Raw genomic sequence first — 21,299 nt, 5'->3', positions numbered from 1 at the left:
TCGCCTAGGGTAGTGGAGGGAATGGCCGGCCCAGTTCGGAGAGCATGGTGTTTGCAACGCCAGGGTTGTGGGTTCGATTCCCACGGGGGTATGAAAAAAAAAGTAACGTATGCACTAACTGTAAGTCGCTTCTGGATAAGAGCGCCTGCTAAATGACTTAAACATGTTAAATGTAGAGGGCCCCGTAAACAGTTCCACAAACTTCAGCATGAGTGCGCTGACTGTGGAAGCACTAATCACTGGACCAAAGCTCAGTGTCAGATGCACCAGCTGGCGCCAAGTGCTTTTCTCCGGGCCACATGAGCTTTGACTGTAGTGAGGCTGGGCAGCGACAGAACCCTGGATGTGGACAGACTGGCAGGTCTCAGGAAAACTAGAAAGCCTCCGTTCTGAGGAGGGCAATGTGGGGCATTCTTATTTTTCCTCCACTGATGATGATATCCAATCTGTTTATTCTTACTTTTGTGAGTCAGTACCCAAGAACAACACAGTCATTTTTCAGAACACAATGAGAATTACTCAGAATGACAGTTTGTTTTACACCACTGTGCTAGTACAGGATAAAGTTGAGCTGAAGGGGATGTTAGATAGTGGGTCCATGGCTACTACTCTGCGCGCAGATATTGTACCTCGGCTGAGGGAGGCAGGAGTGGTAGAGGGGAACTTTCTAGCTCCTTCAGACATCATCCTGGTGGGTTGTGGTGGGAACAAACCAGCCCAGTGGGCATGTGTGACTTAAAAAATTCAACTTTATGGCTTCTGTTATGTAGTCCCAGTGCTTATTGTTGATGGGCAGGTTGATGAACCCATTGTGGGAACTAATGTGTTGGAAGTCTCTGATTAGACAGTGAGTTTCTACAGTGCTCACGCAGGTGCCCGAGAGCTGTGGCTGCACCAAGGGCTAAGCTATTGTGTGTTGTCTCTTCGTGTACAGGTATGTCATTTATTTTGTCAGAATTATGTTGTATATCATTTTACTTGTATTGTATAGTGTGTTGTTAGGCACTGAATGTGTCCCCTGTCGGTCTGTCCCCCTGTCGGTCTGTCACCTGTTTTTCTGTCTGTGTCCCAGGAGCCAGAGTAAATGCCAAAGACAACAAGTGGCTCACCCTCTGCACCGGGCCTTGGCTTCCTGCAGTGAGGTACGTGTAGTGATACTGTCAGCCCTCACACACACTCCTGTGCATATGTGTTTGACTGTTAAGTGTGTTGTGATTTTTAAATGCACTTTAAACAAAGTTGAACATGATTTGAACTGTGTTCCTGTAGGAGGCTGTCCAGGTGTTATTGAAACACTCTACTGACGTGAACGCCAGGGACAAGAACTGGCAAACGCCGCCCACATCGCTGCGGCCAATAAGGCAGTCCGCTGTGCCGAGGCCCTGGTCCCTCTCCTCAGCAACGTGAACGCGTCAGACCGGGCCGGGCGCACGGCGCTGCACCATGCAGCCTTCAGTGGACACCAGGAGGTTAGCAATTAGCATGGACATGATTACACACTGTAGTCTACACTTTATACCTGCCCTATCCCCACGCTGAGCTTACTGTGCATCCGATTACTTACAATGGTTGTATGTAGGGCTGTGACGGTAATTGGATAACCGTGACATTGACGGTTTTGGATGAAGAACACCATGAAAATAAAATTACCGCCCAAAAACCAAAAAGAAGTATGATTTTCTCCCATAAAATGTTTTATCACCTTTATTTTAATGTAGATATACTTTATCCATAGCGGGAGTGTTAACTATTGATTATATGGTATTGTTTTGCTGACTTAGTTGGAGGAGATATAGACAGTTTAATAGATGGACTATCTTTTGATGCACCGCAATCACCAAATCTGCTCTATGCGCGAATAGGAGAGAATCTTTGAAGGTCAATTCAGGTTAATTGAAGAGGGGGGGGTGAGGTGAAAAGTGGGGACCGGGGTAACTATAGTACCTCTAGATCTATAGCCTACAGGCTGGGGGTGGGTGGGTAGCCTCTGACCTCTGACCTTCACCTCTGACCTTTTTCATTGTTACAGTAGATCAGAGGAGTGAGGTGAAAAAGATGGCTCTCATTGCAAAAAAACCCCATAACAACCTGTTTGGGCACATTTCAGTTTCACACCTAACGACGATGGAGAACCAGATGACTTGGCCAGCCTGTTTGCAGAATATGCGCAAAACCCATAGGCTACCTACTAAGAATTCCAGCACCACAAACGGGACACCGATAAGTGGCGAGCACTGCCAGACACTGGAACTCGTTATTTAGTCATAGGAATGGTGCCTTTACGAACGGTGGAGAAACCCGCCTTCAAATAAATGCTCTGGAAATTTGACAGACTATACGAGTTACCGGGGAGAAAGTATTTGTCTCAAACAGCGGTCCCTACCTTGTTCAACAAGGTGAAGGGGGGAGGTTCAGGCAGAGCTAAAGGACGTAGATTTGTTTATTTTTGCACTGAATATGGACATGTGGTCAAGTGTAAATATGACTCCTTACATGAACCTAACAGTGCACTATCTGACGAAAGACTGGACACTGAAATCCAACTGTTTGGAAACAACCTACATTCCGGAATTCCTTGACTGGGCCCTTGACGAAAATCTAATGTCCTGTATCGCCACAGACAACAGGGCCAACATTGTGGCTGAAGTGAGGCAACTGAACTGGCCTTGGCTAAATTGCTTTGGCCACAATCTCCATCTCGCTGTCACCATCAATGTGAAGCCAGAGCACAGGCCGTGTTCTAGGCCTATGTAGAACTCTGGTGGGCACTTTTAGCAGAGCTGGCGATTTAAAAGAGGGACCTAGTAAGGCCCAGACCGAGCTGAACTCTCCCAATTCACAACCTCATTCTTGTGAGAAATGAAGTTTTAATAACTAAGCTGTAATAACCATTTATAGGCTATTCAATGTTAAAAGAATAAGCTATGCAAAATTATTGTTCATGAATAATTGTAATTCAGATGCCCGAGCAAATAAACAAACAAAATAGGCTAGTTTCCTTGAATCACTTAATGTTGCATTACCATAGGCCCATTGTTTTATTTAGCCAATCATACTCTAATTAAAACCACTGATTATAATGAGTTAATAATGAGAATATAGAACATATTCTGGGAATCCTACATGTTACGTGTGTATACTATACCAGAAAGCATGATCATTAGCTTCTTCTGGATTGTTTTAAATCGCGTAGCCTGTCGGAAGGCAGCGGGTGCGGCGAATAGGCTTCCAAATAGATGACTGTTGAGTTGTGAATGTCAGTGAAAGAGAGGCTCAACCAGGCATATCGCAATTTTTCAAAATACAATGGAGGGAAAACAGTTTGGAAAGCAATTGGCTTATTGCTTCAAAGAGAAGAAGATGAAAATACTAATGTCTTTTTAATGATCAAAATCCTCAACTTAATTGAGGGAACAGTATTATTGGCATCGGCTATATCCCCCGGTGAGTGTGCATATTCACTGTCTTTATCACTGGGTCAGTGCCACTTGAAAGTCGTGTTGAAAAAGATTCTGCTAATCTCTCTAGTCATATAAAGTGTAGTAGAATTGCGTGATTTTAAAATAATAAAAGGCCACATTTTTCCAGTGAAAAGAAACCTACTCCACCACCCGCTGCATTGAACAGCCTGTGATTGAGTTATATTATTAGCCCAAATTATGACTATCCAATTTACTAATCACATTAGGAATAGTCAGCTATTTTACATAAGTTCCGAGCTGGTCATGGGTGCACTTCAGCCACGCTCAAGGTCCTAAACGATATTATAACCGCAATTGATAATAGACAGTACTGTGCAGCCGTCTTCATCGACCTGGCCAAGGCTTTCGACTCTGTCAACCACCGCATTCTTATTGGCAGACTAAATAGCCTTGGTTTCTCAAATGACTGCCTCGCCTGGTTCACCAACTACTTCTCAGATAGAGTTCAGTGTGTCAAATCGGAGGGCCTGTTGTCTGGACCTATGGCAGTCTCTATGGGGGTGCCACAGGGTTCACCTCTTGGGCCGACACTTTTCTCCGTGTATATCAATGATGTCGCTCTTGCTGCTGGTGACTCTCAGATCCACCTCTACGCAGACGACACCATTTTGTATACATCTGGCCCTTCATTGGACACTGTGTTAACAAACCTCCAAACGAGCTTCAATGCCATACAACACTCCTTCAGTAGCCTCCAACTGCTCTTAAACACTAGTAAAACTAAATGTATGCTTTTCAATCGAACGCTGCTGGCACCCGCCCACCCGACTAGAATCACCACTCGACGGGTCTGACCTAGAGTATGTGGACAACTACAAATACCTAGGTGTCTGGTTAGACTGTAAACTCTCCTTCCAGACTCACATAAAGAATCTCCAATCCAAAGTTAAATCTAGAATCGGCTTCCTATTTCGCAAACAAAGCCTCCTTCACTCATGCTGCCAAACATGCCCTCGTAAAACTGACTATCCTACCGATCCTTGACTTCGGCGATGTCATTTACAAAATAGCCTCCAACACTCTACTCAGCAAACTGGATGTAGTCTATCACAGTGCCATCCGCTTTTGTCTCCAAAGCCCCATACACTACCCACCACTGTGACCTGTACGCCTTGTTGGCTGGTCCTCACTACATGTCCGCCAGCCAAACCCACTGGCTCCAGGCCATCTATAAATCACTGCTAGGCAAATCCCCGCCTTATCTTAGCTCATTGGTCACCATAGCAGCACCCACCCGTAGTCTGCGCTCCAGCAGGTATATCTCACTGGTCATTCCCAAAGCCAACACCTCCTTTGGCCGCCATTCCTTCCAGTTCTCTGCTGCCAATGACTGGAACGAATTGCAAAAATCTCTGAAGCTGGAGACTCTTATCTCCCTCAATAACTTTAAGCATCAGTTGTCAGAGCACCTTACCGATCACTGCACCTGTACACAGCCCATCTGAAATTAGCCCACCCAACTACCTCATCCCTATATTGTTATTTATTTTGCTCTTTTGCACCCCGGCATCTCTATTTGCACATAATCTCTTGCACATCTAGCATTCCAGTGTTAATACTATTGTAATTATTCTGCACTATAGCCTATTTATTGCCTTACCTCCATAACTTGCTACATTTGCACACACTGTATATATATTTTCTGTTGTATTTTTGACTTTATGTTTTTTTACCCCAAATGTAACTCTGTGTTGTTTTTATCGCACTGCTTTGCTTTATCTTGGCCAGGTCGCAGTTGTAAATGAGAACTTGTTCTCAACTGGCTTACCTGGTTAAATAAAGGTGAACAATTTTTTTTTTTTTTTTTATAAGTTTGCAAATGTGATGATGCATGGAATGCTTGATATTTTTCATGGAGAAAATTAGCTTCCCCAAACTTGAGAGCAAGACTGGCCTAAACGCGCTAATGTTTTCCTTTGCTAATGTCCGTCCCGCCCCTGTCAGCTGTCAGTTTTGTCGATGACCACGCACATAAGACACGCCAATCACCGACACCTGAAGTTCCATGACCATCACAGCCCTAGTTGTATGCTTGAGTTTGTTCAGAGGAGGCTTTGAATAAAATCCGATCTGAGTGTGAAATGCCTTACTGAGGGTAAATGGAAGCTCCTCTTGTGCCCGGCTCAGCCTTATACAGTTTAAGGTACTTTACCGTATCCATTTCAGTAAGGCCAGATTGTCCAAATTCTACCCAAATATTGATGGTACATGTGACAGGTGTAAAAGCTCCTTGGCGGACTTGACCCACATGTTCTGGTCCTGTCCCCCGCCTGGCAGATTATTTGTCCACTATTTAAAACCCTTTCTGAAGCATTTGATATAAAGTTGCAGCCTAGTGCAGAAATTGCTATTTTTGGAGTACCAAACAACAATCCTTCTCTGACCAATAGACAGCTAGATGCCATTGCCTTTGCCTCCATGTTAGCCCGCAGAAGGATTTTATTGGATTGGAAATCTATCAATCCTCCCTTAGCCTCTCTTTGGCTCAAAGATCTGAAGCTGTTCCTAAAATGAGAAAAATGAAGTTACCATTCGAGGGTCAACCAACTCATTTTATTCCTCCTGGGACCCGATGATATCCTATTTTGAACAGCTCCAAACACTTCCTCCAGATTAGTACTTTTGGCCCCACCTTGAGATTACTGCTATATAGGCCTATAAAATCACTTAATCACCTGAAATTGTTAGGCTATTACATTTTTGCTTGAAGTAACGTTGTTGTATACTTTTGTTTTGTTTTCTGACATGTAACTCAATTACTTTCCCTTTCTTTTTTAAATGTGTTTGGAGGCATTCTGGGGGGAGGGGGAGGTCAAAGGGGGACTAAAAGGGGAGAAATGTACCATGTCTTTACATGTTATCTTTCATTCATTGTGAATACAAAATATATAATTTTAAAGGGAAGGCTTTGAAGCCAGATTTAGTGGATTTTGCTGTTTAGTTTTCCTCAACCTGTGTTTTGTTTCTCTCTCCTCTCCCTGTTAGATGGTGAGGCTGCTTCTCTCCAGAGGAGCCAACATTAATGCCTTTGACAAGAAGGATCGCCGAGCAATCCACTGGGCTGCTTACATGGGTGATGAGTTTACCACATCATTTACATTCTGACTAATGTCCTTTATACCAATGAATGAATGAATGAATGGACTGTGTGTTAGTCTCACAGCTCAGCTGTATGAGCCACGCCTAGTGTGTTATTATGTCAGAATCATGTACTAAGTAGGTTGATTAGATGTTTTCAGTTGTACTAACATGATGTAGGTGTTGCTTATGGTGCTGTGTACCACTGTAAACTAATCTATCTCTCCTCTCTCTGCCTATCTCTCTGTGTTTGTATCTCTGTTTCTCTCTTAACCCCCTTACTATCTCCCTCTCTCTCTCTCTCTCTCTCTCTCTCTCTCTCTCTCTCTCTCTATTTATCCCTCCCCTTCTCTCTCTACCATAGGGCACATTGAGGTGGTGAAACTGCTGGCCTCTCATGGATCAGAGGTGTCCTGTAAAAACAAGAAGGCCTACACCCCTCTCCACTCTGCAGCCTCCAGTGGAATGATCAGTGTGGTCAAGCACCTCCTGGACCTTGGTGTGGATGTGAGTCAACACGCATTCAAATGTGTAGGGGGTTTTCATAATAGTAATGAAGAGAGAGAGGTTAGAGCCAGTGGTTTTCTAACAAGTTGAATAGATTTAGTTGATTTCTTACTAAGTTCAATAAATGTTTGAATATTGTTGAATTTCGGTTTAATGTCTGGATTCCGTGATTCGGTCCGCAACGCCTATTTTATAGGGCCCTAGTCAATGAACTTGTCATAAATCAACATAGGATATGCCCTCTCCCCCCAACAAGACTCATATATATATATATATATATATATATATATTGGAAATGTAAGCAAGGGTTGAGCTTCTTCAGTTTGTGTCACAAAGTGGATACGTTTCTGTGTCCCTTTCAGAGTGAGTGACACATTGACTTTATATAGTGTACCAAGAGTTGTTCCCCGCTACGGCCATACCAGCCTGAATACGCCCGATCTCGTCCGATCTCGGAAGCTAAGCAGGGTCGGGCCTGGTCGGTACTTGGATAGGGAGACCGCCTGGGAATACCAGGTGCTGTAAGCGTTTTTGTCCCAGTAGAGCGTGCTTTGTGTCATGGAGCAACTGCCTTTTATTTATCACCCTAATAATATCATGGATTGTTATTGGACTAAATGCAGTTTGTGTGTGCTGCCCTGCCCTGAACAAATCAAATAATGGACAGTGCGTTTCCCAAAATATAGGCAGTACATGCAGCCTTTGTTTTTAGTCTAGGAGACAGTCAATGTCTGTAGTCCATTAGGCCACTATAAAATCCCTTCAATGTTTTGCCTGATTCCGTTAATTCCCAAGTTCCCTTTTCTCCGTTTAGATTTCCCCGCTGACCGTTTGTCCCTGTTTTGGCAGGTTTTCGCTCTCAAAAGTACACCTTTTAATAGCAAAACAGCACAATTGGATGTTCTATGTCCACAACAATGTTTAAACCCTATCAGGTGACCATTTGTGAGGTCTGGGAAAAATGTAAGACATTTAGATTTTGGGGGTGTAGTTACCCTTAAATGCAAGCTGCACCAGGAAGAGACCTTTGTTTGGTTAAGCGGTGTTGCTGTAGAACAAATGGCCACTGGAGTGATGCAAATGATCACGGTATAATTCTGCCAGGCAGGCATAGGCTACTTTGTAGTTAACATTTACTTGCGAAGGTTTTGGGGAAAGCCATTCCTTCCCTACCAGAAGAAGGTTATCATTAGCATCATCGCTAACGGCTACACAAAGTGTAGACATACGCGCGCACCGCACACATGCACACAGACAGGGGCATTCCTGTGCCGCTCAGAAAGTTCATGGAAATACGAATCACTGATGCATTTTGTTCATGTCTTATGATTGACTTGGGCAAATGAATGCGTTTTCTAACAAGTTGAATAGATTTAGTTGATTTCTTACTAAGTTCAATAAATGTTTGAATATTGTTGAATTTCGGTTTAATGTCTGGATTCCGTGATTCGGTCCGGCAACGCCTATTTTATAGGGCCCTAGTCAATGAACTTGTCATAAATCAACATAGGATATGCCCTTCTCCCCCCAACAAGACTCATATATATATATATATATATATATATATATATATATATATATATGGAAATGTAAGCAAGGGTTGAGCTTCTTCAGTTTGTGTCACAAAGTGGATACGCTTTCTGTGTCCCTTTCAGAGTGAGTGACACATTGACTTTATATAGTGTACCAAGAGTTGTTCCTCGCTGACGGCCATACCAGCCTGAATACGCCCCGATCTCGGAAGCTAAGCAGGGTCGGGCCTGGTTAGTACTTGGATGGGAGACCGCCTGGGATACCATGTGCTGTAAGCTTTTGTCCCAGTAGAGCGTGCTTTTGTGTCATGGAGCAACTGCCTTTTATTTATCACCCTAATAATATCATGGATTGTTATTGGACTAAATGCAGTTTGTGTGTGCTGCCCTGCCCTGATCAAATCAAATAATGGACAGTGCGTTTCCTCAAAATATAGGCAGTACATGCAGCCTTTGTTTTTAGTCTAGGAGACAGTCAATGTCTGTAGTCCATTAGGGCACTATAAAATCCCTTCAATGTTTTGCCTGATTCCGTTAATTCCCAAGTTCCCTTTTCTCCGTTTAGATTTCCCCCGTTGACCGCTTGTCCCTTTTTTTGGCAGGTTTTCGCTCTCAAAAGTACACCTTTTTAATAGCAAAACAGCACAATTGGATGTTCTATGTCCACAACAATGTTTAAACCCTATCAGGTGACCATTTGTGAGGTCTGGGAAAAATGTAAGACATTTAGATTTTGGGGGTGTAGTTACCCTTAAATGCAAGCGTGCACCAGGAAGAGACCTTTGTTTGGTTAAGCGGTGTTGCTGTAGAACAAATGGCCACTGGAGTGATGCAAATGATCACGGTATAATTCTGCCAGGCAGTCATAGGCTACTTTGTAGTTAACATTTACTTCGCGAAGGTTTTGGGGAAAGCCATTCCTTCCCCTACCAGAAGAAGGTTATCATTAGCATCATCGCTAACGGCTACACAAAGTGTAGACATACGCGCCGCACCGCACCATGCACACAGACAGGGGCATTCCTGTGCCCGCTTCAGAAAGTTCATGGAAATACGAATCACTGATGCATTTTGTTCATGTCTTATGATTGACTTGGGCAAATGAATGCGTTTTCTAACAAGTTGAATAGATTTAGTTGATTTCTTACTAAGTTCAATAAATGTTTGAATATTGTTGAATTTCGGTTTAATGTCTGGATTCCGTGATTCGGTCCGCAACGCCTATTTTATAGGGCCCTAGTCAATGAACTTGTCATAAATCAACATAGGATATGCCCTCTTCCCCCCCCCCCCAACAAGACTCATATCATATATATATATATATATATATATATTGGAAATGTAAGCAAGGGTTGAGCTTCTTCAGTTTGTGTCACAAAGTGGATACGTTTCTGTGTCCCTTTCAGAGTGAGTGACACATTGACTTTATATAGTGTACCAAGAGTTGTTCCCTCGCTGACGGCCATACCAGCCTGAATACGCCCGATCTCGGAAGCTAAGCAGGGTCGGGCCTGGTTAGTACTTGGATGGGAGACCGCCTGGGAATACCATGTGCTGTAAGCTTTTTGTCCCAGTAGAGCGTGCTCTTGTGTCATGGAGCAACTGCCTTTTATTTATCACCCTAATAATATCATGGATTGTTATTGGACTAAATGCAGTTTGTGTGTGCTGCCCTGCCCTGATCAAATCAAATAATGGACAGTGCTGTTTCCCTCAAAATATAGGCAGTACATGCAGCCTTTGTTTTTAGTCTAGGAGACAGTCAATGTCTGTAGTCCATTAGGCACTATAAAATCCCTTCCATGTTTTGCCTGATTCCGTTAATTCCCAAGTTCCCTTTTCTCCGTTTAGATTTCCCGTTGACCGTTTGTCCCTGTTTTGGCAGGTTTTCGCTCTCAAAAGTACACCTTTTTAATAGCAAAACAGCACAATTGGATGTTCTATGTCCACAACAATGTTTAAACCCTATCAGGTGACCATTTGTGAGGTCTGGGAAAAATGTAAGACATTTAGATTTTGGGGTGTAGTTACCTCTTAAATGCAAGCGTGCACCAGGAAGAGACCTTTGTTTGGTTAAGCGGTGTTGCTGTAGAACATATGGCCACTGGAGTGATGCAAATGATCACGGTATAATTCTGCCAGGCAGGCATAGGCTACTTTGTAGTTAACATTTACTTGCGGAAGGTTTTGGGGAAAGCCATTCCCTTCCCTACCAGAAGAGTTATCGTTAGCATCATCGCTAACGCTACACAAAGTGTAGACATACGCGCGCACCGCACACATGCACACAGACAGGGGCATTCCTGTGCCGTTTCAGAAAGTTCATGGAAATACGAATCACTGATGCATTTTGTTCATGTCTTATGATTGACTTGGGCAAATGAATGCGTTTTCTAACAAGTTGAATAGATTTAGTTGATTTCTTACTAAGTTCAATAAATGTTTGAATATTGTTGAATTTCGGTTTAATGTCTGGATTCCGTGATTCGGTCACGCAACGCCCATTTTATAGGGCCCTAGTCAATGAACTTGTCATAAATCAACATAGGATATGCCCTCTTCCCCCAACAAGACTCAAATATATATATAATATATTATATATATATTGGAAATGTAAGCAAGGGTTGAGCTTCTTCAGTTTGTGTCACAAAGTGGATACGTTTTGTGTCCCTTCAGAGTGAGTGACACATTGACTTTATATAGTGCACCAAGAGTTGTTCCTCGCACGCCATACCAGCCTGGATACGCCCGATCTCGTCCGATCTGGAAGCTAAGCAGGGTCGGGCCTGGTTAGTACTTGGATGGGAGACCGCCTGGGAATACCATGTGCTGTAGCTTTTTGTCCCAGTAGAGCGTGCTCTTGTGTCATGGAGCAACTGCCTTTTATTTATCACCCTAATAATATCATGGATTGTTATTGGACTAAATTGTTTGTGTGGTAGCTGCCCTGCCCTGATCAAATCAAATAATGGACAGTGCGTTTCCCTCAAAATATAGGCAGTACATGCAGCCTTTGTTTTTAGTCTAGGAGACAGTCAATGTCTGTAGTCCATTAGGGCACTATAAAATCCCTTCAATGTTTGCCTGATTCCGTTAATTCCCAAGTTCCCTTTTCTCCGTTTAGATTTCCCGCCAGTGACCGCTTGTCCCTGTTTTGTCAGGTTTATACGCTCCTCAAAAGTACACCTTTTTAATAGCAAAACAGCACAATTGGATGTTCTATGTCCACAACAATGTTTAAACCCTATCAGGTGACGATTTCGTAGAGGTCTGGGAAAAATGTAAGACATTTAGATTTTGGGGGTGTAGTTACCCTTAAATGCAAGCGTGCACCAGGAAGAGACCTTTGTTTGGTTAAGCGGTGTTGCTGTAGAACAAATGGCCACTGAGTGATGTGATCACGGTATAATTCTGCCAGGCAGGCATAGGCTACTTTGTAGTTAACATTTACTTGCACGAAGGTTTTGGGGAAAGCCATTCCTTTCCCTACCAGAAGAAGGTTATGATTAGCATCATCCTAACGCTGCTACACAAAGTGTAGACATACGCACCACCGCACACATGCACACAGACAGGGGCATTCTGTGCCGCCAGAAAGTTCATGGAAATTCGAATCACTGATGCATTTTGTTCATGTCTTAAAGATTGACTTGGGCAAATGAATGTGTTTTATAACAAGTTGAATAGATTTAGTTGATTTCTTACTAAGTTCAATAAATGTTTGAATATTGTTGCATTTCGGTGTAATGTCTGGATTCCGAATGATTCGGTCCCAACGCCTATTTTATAGGGCCCTAGTCAATGACCTTGTCATAAATCAACATAGGATATGCCTCTTCCCCCCAACAAGACTCAAGATTATATATATATATATATATATATATATATATATATTGGAAATGTAAGCAAGGGTTGAGCTTCTTCAGTTTGTGTCACAAAGTGGGGTATACGTTTGTGTCCTTTCAGAGTGAGTGACACATTGACTTTATATAGTGTACCAAGAGTTGTTCCCCGCGGCTTACGGCCAACCAGCCTGAATACGCCCGATCTCGTCCGGATCTTGGAAGCTAAGCAGGGTCGGGCCTGGTTAGTACTTGATGGGAGAGTGCCTGGGAATACCATGTGCTGTAAGCTTTTTGTCCCAGTAGAGCGTGCTTCGTGGTCATGGAGCAACTGCCTTTTACTTATCACCTAATAATATCATGGATTGTTATTGGACTAAATGCAGGTTTGTGTGTGCTGCCCTGCCCTGATCAAATCAAATAATGGACAGTGCTTCCCTCAAAATATAGGCAGTACATGCAGCCTTTGTTTTTAGTCTAGGGAGACAGTCAATGTCTGTAGTCCATTAGGGCACTATAATATCCCTTCAATGTTTTGGCCTGATTCCGTTAATTCCCAAGTTCCCTTTTCTCCGTTTAGATTTCCCGATGACCGCTTGTCCCTGTTTTTTGGCAGGTTTTCGCTCCTCAAAAGTACACCTTTTAATAGCAAACAGCACAATTGGATCTCTATGTCCACAACAATGTTTAAACCCCTATCAGGTGACGATTTGTGAGGTCTGGGAAAAATGTAAGACATTTAGATTTTGGGTGGTTACCTTAAATGCAAGCGTGCACCAGGAAGAGACCTTTGTTTGGTTAAGCTGTGTTGCTGTAGAACAAATGGCCACTGGAGTGATGCAAATGATCACGGTATAATTCTGCCAGGCAGGCATAGGCTACTTTGTAGTTAACATTTACTTGCGAAGGTTTTGGGGAAAGCCATTCCTTCCTACCAGAAGAAGGTTATGATTAGCATCATCGCTAACCGCTACACAAAGTGTAGACAACTCGGCCGCACACATGCACACAGACAGGGGCATTCCTGTGCGTGCCAGAAAGTTCATGCGAAATACGAATCACTGATGCATTTTGTTCATGTCTTATGATTGACTTGGGCAAATGAATGTGTTTTTATAACAAGTTGAATAGATTTAGTTGATTTCTTACTAAGTTCAATAAATGTTTGAATATTGTTGCATTTCGGTGTAATGTCTGGATTCCGTGATTCGTCCTGGCACGCCTATTTTATAGGGCCCTAGTCAATGAACTTGTCATAAATCAACATAGGATATGCCCTCCCCCCCCAACAAGACTCAAAATATATATATATATATATCTATATATATATTGAAAATGTAAGCAAGGGGGTTGAGCTTCTTCAGTTTGATGTCACAAGTGGATACGTTTCTGTGTCCCTTTCAGAGTGAGTGACACATTGACTTTATATAGTGTACCAAGAGTTGTTCCTTGCTTACGGCCATCAGCCTGAATACGCCCGATCTCGCAATCTCGGAAGCTAAGCAGTCGGGCCTGGTTAGTACTTGGATGGGAGACCGCCTGGTAATACCAGGTGCTAAGCTTTTGTCCCAGTGAGCGTGCTCTTGTGTCATGGAGCAACTGCCTTTTATTTATCACCCTAATAATATAATGGATTGTTATTGGACTAAATGCAGTTTGTGTGTGCTGCCCTGCCCTGATCAAATCAAATAATGGACAGTGCGTTTCCCTCAAAATATAGGCAGTACATGCAGCCTTTGTTTTTAGTCTAGGAGACAGCCATTGTCTGTAGTCCATTAGGGCACTATAAAATCCCTTCAATGTTTTGCCTGATTCTGGTTAATTCCCCCAAGTTCCCACTTTTCTCCGTTTAGATTTCCCCCGTTGACCGTTTGTCCCTGTTTTGGCAGGTTTTCGCTCTCAAAAGTACACCTTTTTAATAGCAAAACAGCACAATTGGATGTTCTGTGTCCACAACAATGTTTAAACCCTATCAGGTGACCATTTGTGGGGTCTGGGAAAAATGTGAAGACATTTAGATTTTGGTGTAGTTACCCTTAAATGCAAGCGTGCACCAGGAAAGACCTTTGTTTGGTTAAGCGGTGTTGCTGTAGAACAAATGGCCACTGGAGTGATGCAAATGATCACGGTATAATTCTGCCAGGCAGGCATAGGCTACTTTGTAGTTAACATTTACTTCAGGTTTTGGGAAAGCCGTTCACTTCCCTACCAGAAGAAGGTTATCATTAGCATCATCGCTAACGGCTACACAAAGTGTAGACATACGCCACTTCCGCACACATGCACACAGACAGGGGCATTCCTGTGCGTACAGAAAGTTCATGGAAATAAAATCACTGATGCGTTTTGTTCATGTCTTATGATTGACTTGGGCAAATGAATGCGTCTAACAAGTTGAATAGATTTAGTTGATTTCTTACTAAGTTCAATAAATGTTTGAATATTGTTGAATTTTGTTTAATGTCTGATTCCGTGATTCGGTCCGTAACGTCTATTTTATAGGGCCTAGTCAATGAACTTGTCATAAATCAACATAGGATATGCCCTCTTCCCCCAACAAGACTCTATATATATATATATATATATATATATATATATATATATATATATTGGAAATACATTAGCAAGGGTTGAGCTTCTTCAGTTTGTGTCACAAAGGTATACGTTTCTGTGTCCCTTTCAGAGTGAGTGACATTGACTTTTATATAGTGTGTACCAAGAGTTGTTCCCTCGCGGCGGCCATACCAGCCTGAATACGCCCGATCTCGGAAGCTAAGCAGGGTCGGGCCTGGTTAGTACTTCGATGGGAGACCGCCTGGGAATACCATGTGCTGTAAGCTTTTGTCCCAGTAGAGCGTGCTCTTGTGTCATGGAGCAACTGCCTTTAATTTATCACCCTAATAATATCATGGATTGATATTGGACTAAATGCAGTTTGTGTGTGCTGCCCTGCCCTGATCAAACCAAATAATGGTAGTGCTGCGTTTCCCTCAAAATATAGGCAGTACATGCAGCCTTTGTTTTTAGTCTAGAGACAGTCAATGTCTGTAGTCCATTAGGGCACTATAAAATCCCTTCAATGTTTTGCCTGATTCCGTTAATTCCCAAGTTCCCTTTTTCTCCGTTTAGATTTCCCCCGTTGACCGTTTGTCCCTATTTTGTCAGGTTTTTCGCTCTCAAAAGTACACCTTTTTAATAGCAAAACAGCACAATTGGATGTTCTATGTCCACAACAATGTTTAAACCCTATCAGGTGACCATTTGTGAGGTCTGGGAAAAATGTAAGACATTTAGATTTTGGGGTGTAGTTACCCTTAAATGCAAGCGTGCGAACCAGGAAGAGACCTTTGTTTGGTTAAGCGGTGTTGCTGTAGAACAAATGGCTACCGGAGTGATGCAAATGATCACGGTATACTTCCAGGCAGTCATAGGCTACTTTGTAGTTAATCATTTACTTCGTGAAGGTTTTGGGAAAGCCATTCCTTCCCCTACCAGAAGAAGGTTATCATTAGCATCATGCTACGGCTACACAAAGTGTAGACATCGCCGCGCTACCGCACATGCACACAGACATTGGGGGCATTCCTGTGCCGTTCAGAAAGTTCATGGAAATACGAATCACTGATGCATTTTGTTCATGTCTTATGATTGACTTGGGCAAATGAATGGTTTTCTAACAAGTTGAATAGATTTAGTTGATTTCTTACTAAGTTCAATAAATGTTTGAATATTGTTGAATTTGGTTTAATGTCTGGATTCCGTTGATTCGGTCCGCAACGCCTATTTTATAGGGCCCTAGTCAATGAACTTGTCATAAATCAACATAGAATATGCCCTCTTCCCCGCCCCCAACAAGACTCAATATATATATATATATATATATATATATATATATATATATAAATAAATATATATATATATATATATATATATATATATATATTGGAAATGTAAGCAAGGGTTGAGCTTCTTCAGTTTGTGTGACAAAGTGGATACGTTTCTGTGTCCCTTTCAGAGTGAGTGACACATTGACTTTATATAGTGTACCAAGAGTTGTTCTTCGCTTACTGCCATACCAGCCTGAATACGCCCGATCGTCCGATCTCGGGAAGCTAAGCAGGGTCGGGCCTGGTCAGTACTTGGATGGGAGACCGCCTGGGAATACCAGGTGCTGTAAGCTTTCTGTCCCAGTACAGTGTGCTCTTGTGTCATGGAGCAACTGCCTTTTATTTATCACCCTAATAATATCATGGATTGTTATTGGACTAAATGCAGTTTGTGTGTGCTGCCTGCCCTGAACAAATCAAATAATGGACAGTGTGTTCCCTCAAAATATAGGCAGTACATGCCTTTGTTTTTTGTCTAGGAGACAGTCAATGTCTGTGTCCATTAGGGAACTATAAAATCCCTTCAATGTTTTGCCTGATTCCGTTATTCCCAAAGTTCCGTTTTCTCCATTTAGATTTCCCGTTGACCGTTTGTCCCTGTTTTGGCAGGTTTTCGCCTCCTCAAGTACACCTTTTTAATAGCAAAACAGCACAATTGGATGTTCTATGTCCACAACAATGTTTAAACCCTATCAGGTGACCATTTGTGAGGTCTGGGAAAAATGTAAGACATTTAGATTTTGGGGTGTAAGTTACCCCATAAATGCAAGCGTGCGACCAGGAAGAGACCTTTGTTTGGTTAAGCGTGTTGCTGTAGAACAAATGACCACTGGAGTGATGCAAATGATCACGGTATAATTCTGCCAGGCAGGCATAGGCTACTTTGTAGTTAACATTTACTTGCGAAGGTTTTGGGAAAGCCATTCCTTCCTACCAGAAGAAGGTTATCATTAGCATCATCGCTACGGCTACACAAAGTGTAGACATCTGGTAACCATTCACATGCACACAGACAGGGGCATTCCTGTGCCGTCACAGAAAGTTCATGGAAATACGAATCACTGATGCATTTTGTTCATGTCTTATGATTGACTTGGGCAAATGAATGCGTTTTCTAACAAGTTGAATAGATTTAGTTTATTTCTTACTAAGTTCAATAAATGTTTGAATATTGTTGAATTTCGGTTTAATGTCTGGATTCCGTGATTCGGTCCGCAACGCCTATTTTATAGGGCCCTAGTCAATGAACTTGTCATAAATCAACATAGGATATGCCCTCTTCCCCCCCTCCAACAAGACTCAAATATATATATATATATATATATATATATATATATATATAGGAAATGTAAGCAAGGGTTGAGCTTCTTCAGTTTGTGTGACAAAGTGGATACGTTTCTGTGTCCCTTTCAGAGTGAGTGACACATTGACTTTATATAGTGTACCAAGAGTTGTTCCCTCGCTTACCCATACCAGCCTGAATACGCCGATCTCGTCCGATCTCGGAAGCTAAGCAGGGTCGGGCCTGGTCAGTACTTGGATGGGAGACCGCCTGGGAACACCAGGTGCTGTAACCTTTCTGTCCCAGTACAGTGTGCTCTTGTGTCATGGAGCAACTGCCTTTTATTTATCACCCTAATAAACATCATGGATTGATGGACTAAATGCAGTTTGTGTGTGCTGCCCTGCCCTGAACAAATCAAATAATGGACAGTGCGTTTCCCTCAAAATATAGGCAGTACATGCAGCCTTTGTTTTTAGTCTAGGAGACAGTCAATGTCTTAGGTCCATTAGGGAACTATAAAAATCCCCCTTCAATGTTTTGCCTGATTCCGTTAATTCCCAAGTTCCCTTTTCTCCATTTAGATTTCCCCGTTGACCGTTTGTCCCTGTTTTGGCAGGTTTTCGCTCTCAAAAGTACACTTTTTAATAGCAAAAACAGCACAATTGGATGTTCTATGTCCACAACAAATGTTTAAACCTATCAGGTGACCATTTGTGAGGTCTGGGAAAAATGAAGACATTTAGATTTTGGGGTGTAGTTACCTTAAATGCAAGCGTGCACCAGGAAGAGACCTTTGTTTGGTTAAGCGGTGTTGCTGTAGAACAAATGGCCACTGGAGTGATGCAAATGATCACGGTATAATTCTGCCAGGCAGGCATAGGCTACTTGTAGTTAACATTTACTTCTGCGAAGGTTTTGGGGAAAGCCATTCCTTCCCTACCAGAAGAAGGTTATCGTTAGCATCATCGCTAACGGCTACACAAAGTGTAGACAGACCGCACACGATGCACACAGACAGGGCATTCCTGTGCCGTGCCAGAAAGTTCATGGAAATACGAATCATTGATGCAGTTGTTCATGGTCTTATGATTGACTTGGGCAATGAATGCTTTTCTAACAAGTTGAATAGATTTAGTTGATTTCTTACCAAGTTCAATAAATGTTTGAATATTGTTGAATTTCGGTTTAATGTCTGGATTCCGTGATTCGGTCCGCAACGCCTATTTATAGGGCCCTAGTCAATGAACTTGTCATAAATCAACATAGGATATGCCCTCTTCCCCAACAAGACTCTATATATATATATATATATATATATATATATATATATATATATATATATATATATATATATATATATATATATATATATATATTGGAAATGTAAGCAAGGGTTGAGCTTCTTCAGTTTGTGTCACAAAGTGGATACGTTTCTGTGTCCTTTCAGAGTGAGTGACACATTGACTTTATATAGTGTACCAAGAGTTGTTCCGCTTGGGCCATACCAGCCTGAATACGCCCGATCTCGAAGCTACAGGGACGGGCCTGGTTAGTACTTGGATGGGAGACCGCCTGGAATACCCATGTGCTGTAAGCTTTTTGTCCCAGTAGAGCGTGCTCTTGTGTGCATGGAGCAACTGCCTTTTATTTATCACTTAATAATATCATGGATTGTTATTGGACTAAATGCAGTTTGTGTGTGCTGCCCTGCCCTGATCAAATCAAATAATGGACAGTGTTTCCTCTTTAAATATAGGCAGTACATGCAGCCTTTGTTTTTAGTCTAGGAGACAGTCAATGTCTGTAGTCCATTAGGGCACTATAAAATCCCTTCCATGTTTTGCCTGATTCCGTTAATTCCCAAGTTCCTTTTCTCCGTTTAGATTTCCCCGTTGACCGTTTGTCCCTGTTTTGGCAGGTTTTCGCTCTCAAAAGTACACCTTTTTAATAGCAAAACAGCACAATTGGATGTTCTATGTCCACAACAATGTTTAAACCCTATCAGGTGACCATTTCAGAGAGTCTGGGAAAATGTAAGACATTTAGATTTTGGGGTGTAGTTACCCTTAAATGCAAGCGTGACCAGGAAGAGACCTTTGTTTGGTTAAGCGGTGTTGCTGTAGAACATATGGCCACCGAGATGATGCAAATGATCACGGTATAATTCTGCCAGGCAGGCATAGGCTACTTTGTAGTTAACATTTCACTTGCGAAGGTTTTGGGAAAGCCATTCCTTCCCTACCAGAGGAAGGTTATCATTAGCATCATAACGTGCCTACACAAAGTGTAGACATACGCGTACACCAACACATGCACACAGACAGGGGCATTCCTGTGCCGTTTCAGAAAGTTCATGGAAATACGAAATCACTGATGCATTTTGTTCATGTCTTATGATTGACTTGGGCAAATGAATGCGTTTTCTAGCAAGTTGAATAGATTTAGTTGATTTCTTACTAAGTTCAATAAATGTTTGAATATTGTTGAATTTTGGTGTTATGTCTGGATTCCGTGATTCGTCCAAGGTCAACGCCTATTTTATAGGGCCCTAGTCAATGAACTTGTCATAAATCAACATAGGATATGCCCTCTTCCCCCCAACAGGACTTCAAAATATATATATATATATATATATATATATATATATATATATTGGAAATGTAAGCAAGGGTTGAGCTTCTTCAGTTTGTGTCACAAAGTGGATACGTTTGTGTCCCTTTCAGAGTGAGTGACACATTGACTTTATATAGTGTACCAAGAGTTGTTCCCTCGCCACGGCCATACCAGCCTGAATACACCCGATCCGTCAGATCTCGGAAGCTAAGCAGGTTTAGGGCTGGTTAGTACTTGGATGGGGGACCACCTTGGAATACCAGTTGCTGTAAAAGCATGTAAGAAGCTATGATGTGGACTGATAATCTGTGTTATATGCTGTGATGTGAAATATGAAGCTATGATATGTAAAAATAAGCTGTGAAGCTATGAGATGTGAAGATGTGATGTGAAATATGAAGCTATGATATGTAAAAAATAAGCTGTGAAGCTATGAAATGTGAAGATGTGATGTGAAATATGAAGCTATGATATGTAAAAATAAGCTGTGAAGCTATGAGATGTGAAGATGTGATGTGAAATATGAAGCTATGATATGTAAAAAATAAGCTGTGAAGATGTGATGTGAAATATGAAGCTATGATATGTAAAAAAATAAGCTGTAAAAGCTACGATGGGTTTAAAAAAAAAAAAAAAAAACGCCCGATCTCGTCCGATCTTGGAAGCTAAGCAGGGTCGGGCCTGGTTAGTACTTGGATGGGAGACCGCTGGGAATACCATGCTGTAAGCTTTTTGTCCCAGTAGAGCGTGCCTTGTGTCATGGAGCAACTGCCTTTTATTTACACCCCTAATAATATCATGGATTGTTATTGGACTAAATGCAGTTTGTGTGTGCTGCCCTGCCCTGATCAAATCAAATAATGGACAGTGCGTTTCCTCAAAATATAGGCAGTACATGCAGCCTTTGGTTTTTAGTCTAGAGACAGTCAATGTCTGTAGTCCATTAGGGCACTACAATATCCCTTCAATGTTTTGCCTGATTCCGTTAATTCCCAAGTTCCCTTTTCTCCGTTTAGATTTCCCCGTTGACCTGTCCCTGTTTTGCATGTTTTCGCTCTCAAAAGTTACACCTT

At 42.1% G+C, this 21,299-nt stretch overlaps 1 long non-coding RNA gene and 8 pseudogenes across 1 annotated transcript; all 9 read left to right on the top strand.

Moving 5' to 3' along the window:
- The first annotated feature begins 1,398 nt into the window (after positions 1–1,398).
- Positions 1,399–7,037, top strand: LOC123486485. The gene is made up of 3 exons (XR_006659391.1): positions 1,399–1,469; positions 6,468–6,555; positions 6,925–7,037. It is a non-coding gene; the product is annotated as an uncharacterized LOC123486485 (long non-coding RNA).
- Positions 7,038–7,476: 439 nt separating this feature from the next.
- Positions 7,477–7,595, top strand: LOC123486489 (annotated as a pseudogene).
- Positions 7,596–8,769: 1,174 nt separating this feature from the next.
- LOC121562265 lies at positions 8,770–8,878 on the top strand (annotated as a pseudogene).
- A 1,175-nt stretch (positions 8,879–10,053) lies between these two features.
- LOC121562262 lies at positions 10,054–10,162 on the top strand (annotated as a pseudogene).
- Positions 10,163–12,615: 2,453 nt separating this feature from the next.
- On the top strand, positions 12,616–12,733 carry LOC123486487 (annotated as a pseudogene).
- Positions 12,734–15,173: 2,440 nt separating this feature from the next.
- LOC123486488 lies at positions 15,174–15,281 on the top strand (annotated as a pseudogene).
- Positions 15,282–16,503: 1,222 nt separating this feature from the next.
- On the top strand, positions 16,504–16,621 carry LOC123486486 (annotated as a pseudogene).
- A 1,168-nt stretch (positions 16,622–17,789) lies between these two features.
- Positions 17,790–17,905, top strand: LOC123486490 (annotated as a pseudogene).
- A 2,478-nt stretch (positions 17,906–20,383) lies between these two features.
- LOC123486491 lies at positions 20,384–20,501 on the top strand (annotated as a pseudogene).
- The last annotated feature ends 798 nt before the right edge of the window (positions 20,502–21,299 follow it).

This window comes from Coregonus clupeaformis, unplaced genomic scaffold, assembly GCF_020615455.1.
Source record: "Coregonus clupeaformis isolate EN_2021a unplaced genomic scaffold, ASM2061545v1 scaf1236, whole genome shotgun sequence".
In the NCBI taxonomy this organism is placed as follows: domain Eukaryota; kingdom Metazoa; phylum Chordata; class Actinopteri; order Salmoniformes; family Salmonidae; genus Coregonus; species Coregonus clupeaformis.
Note: the sequence above shows the minus strand (reverse complement) of the source record. Positions and strands in the feature narration are given on the sequence as shown.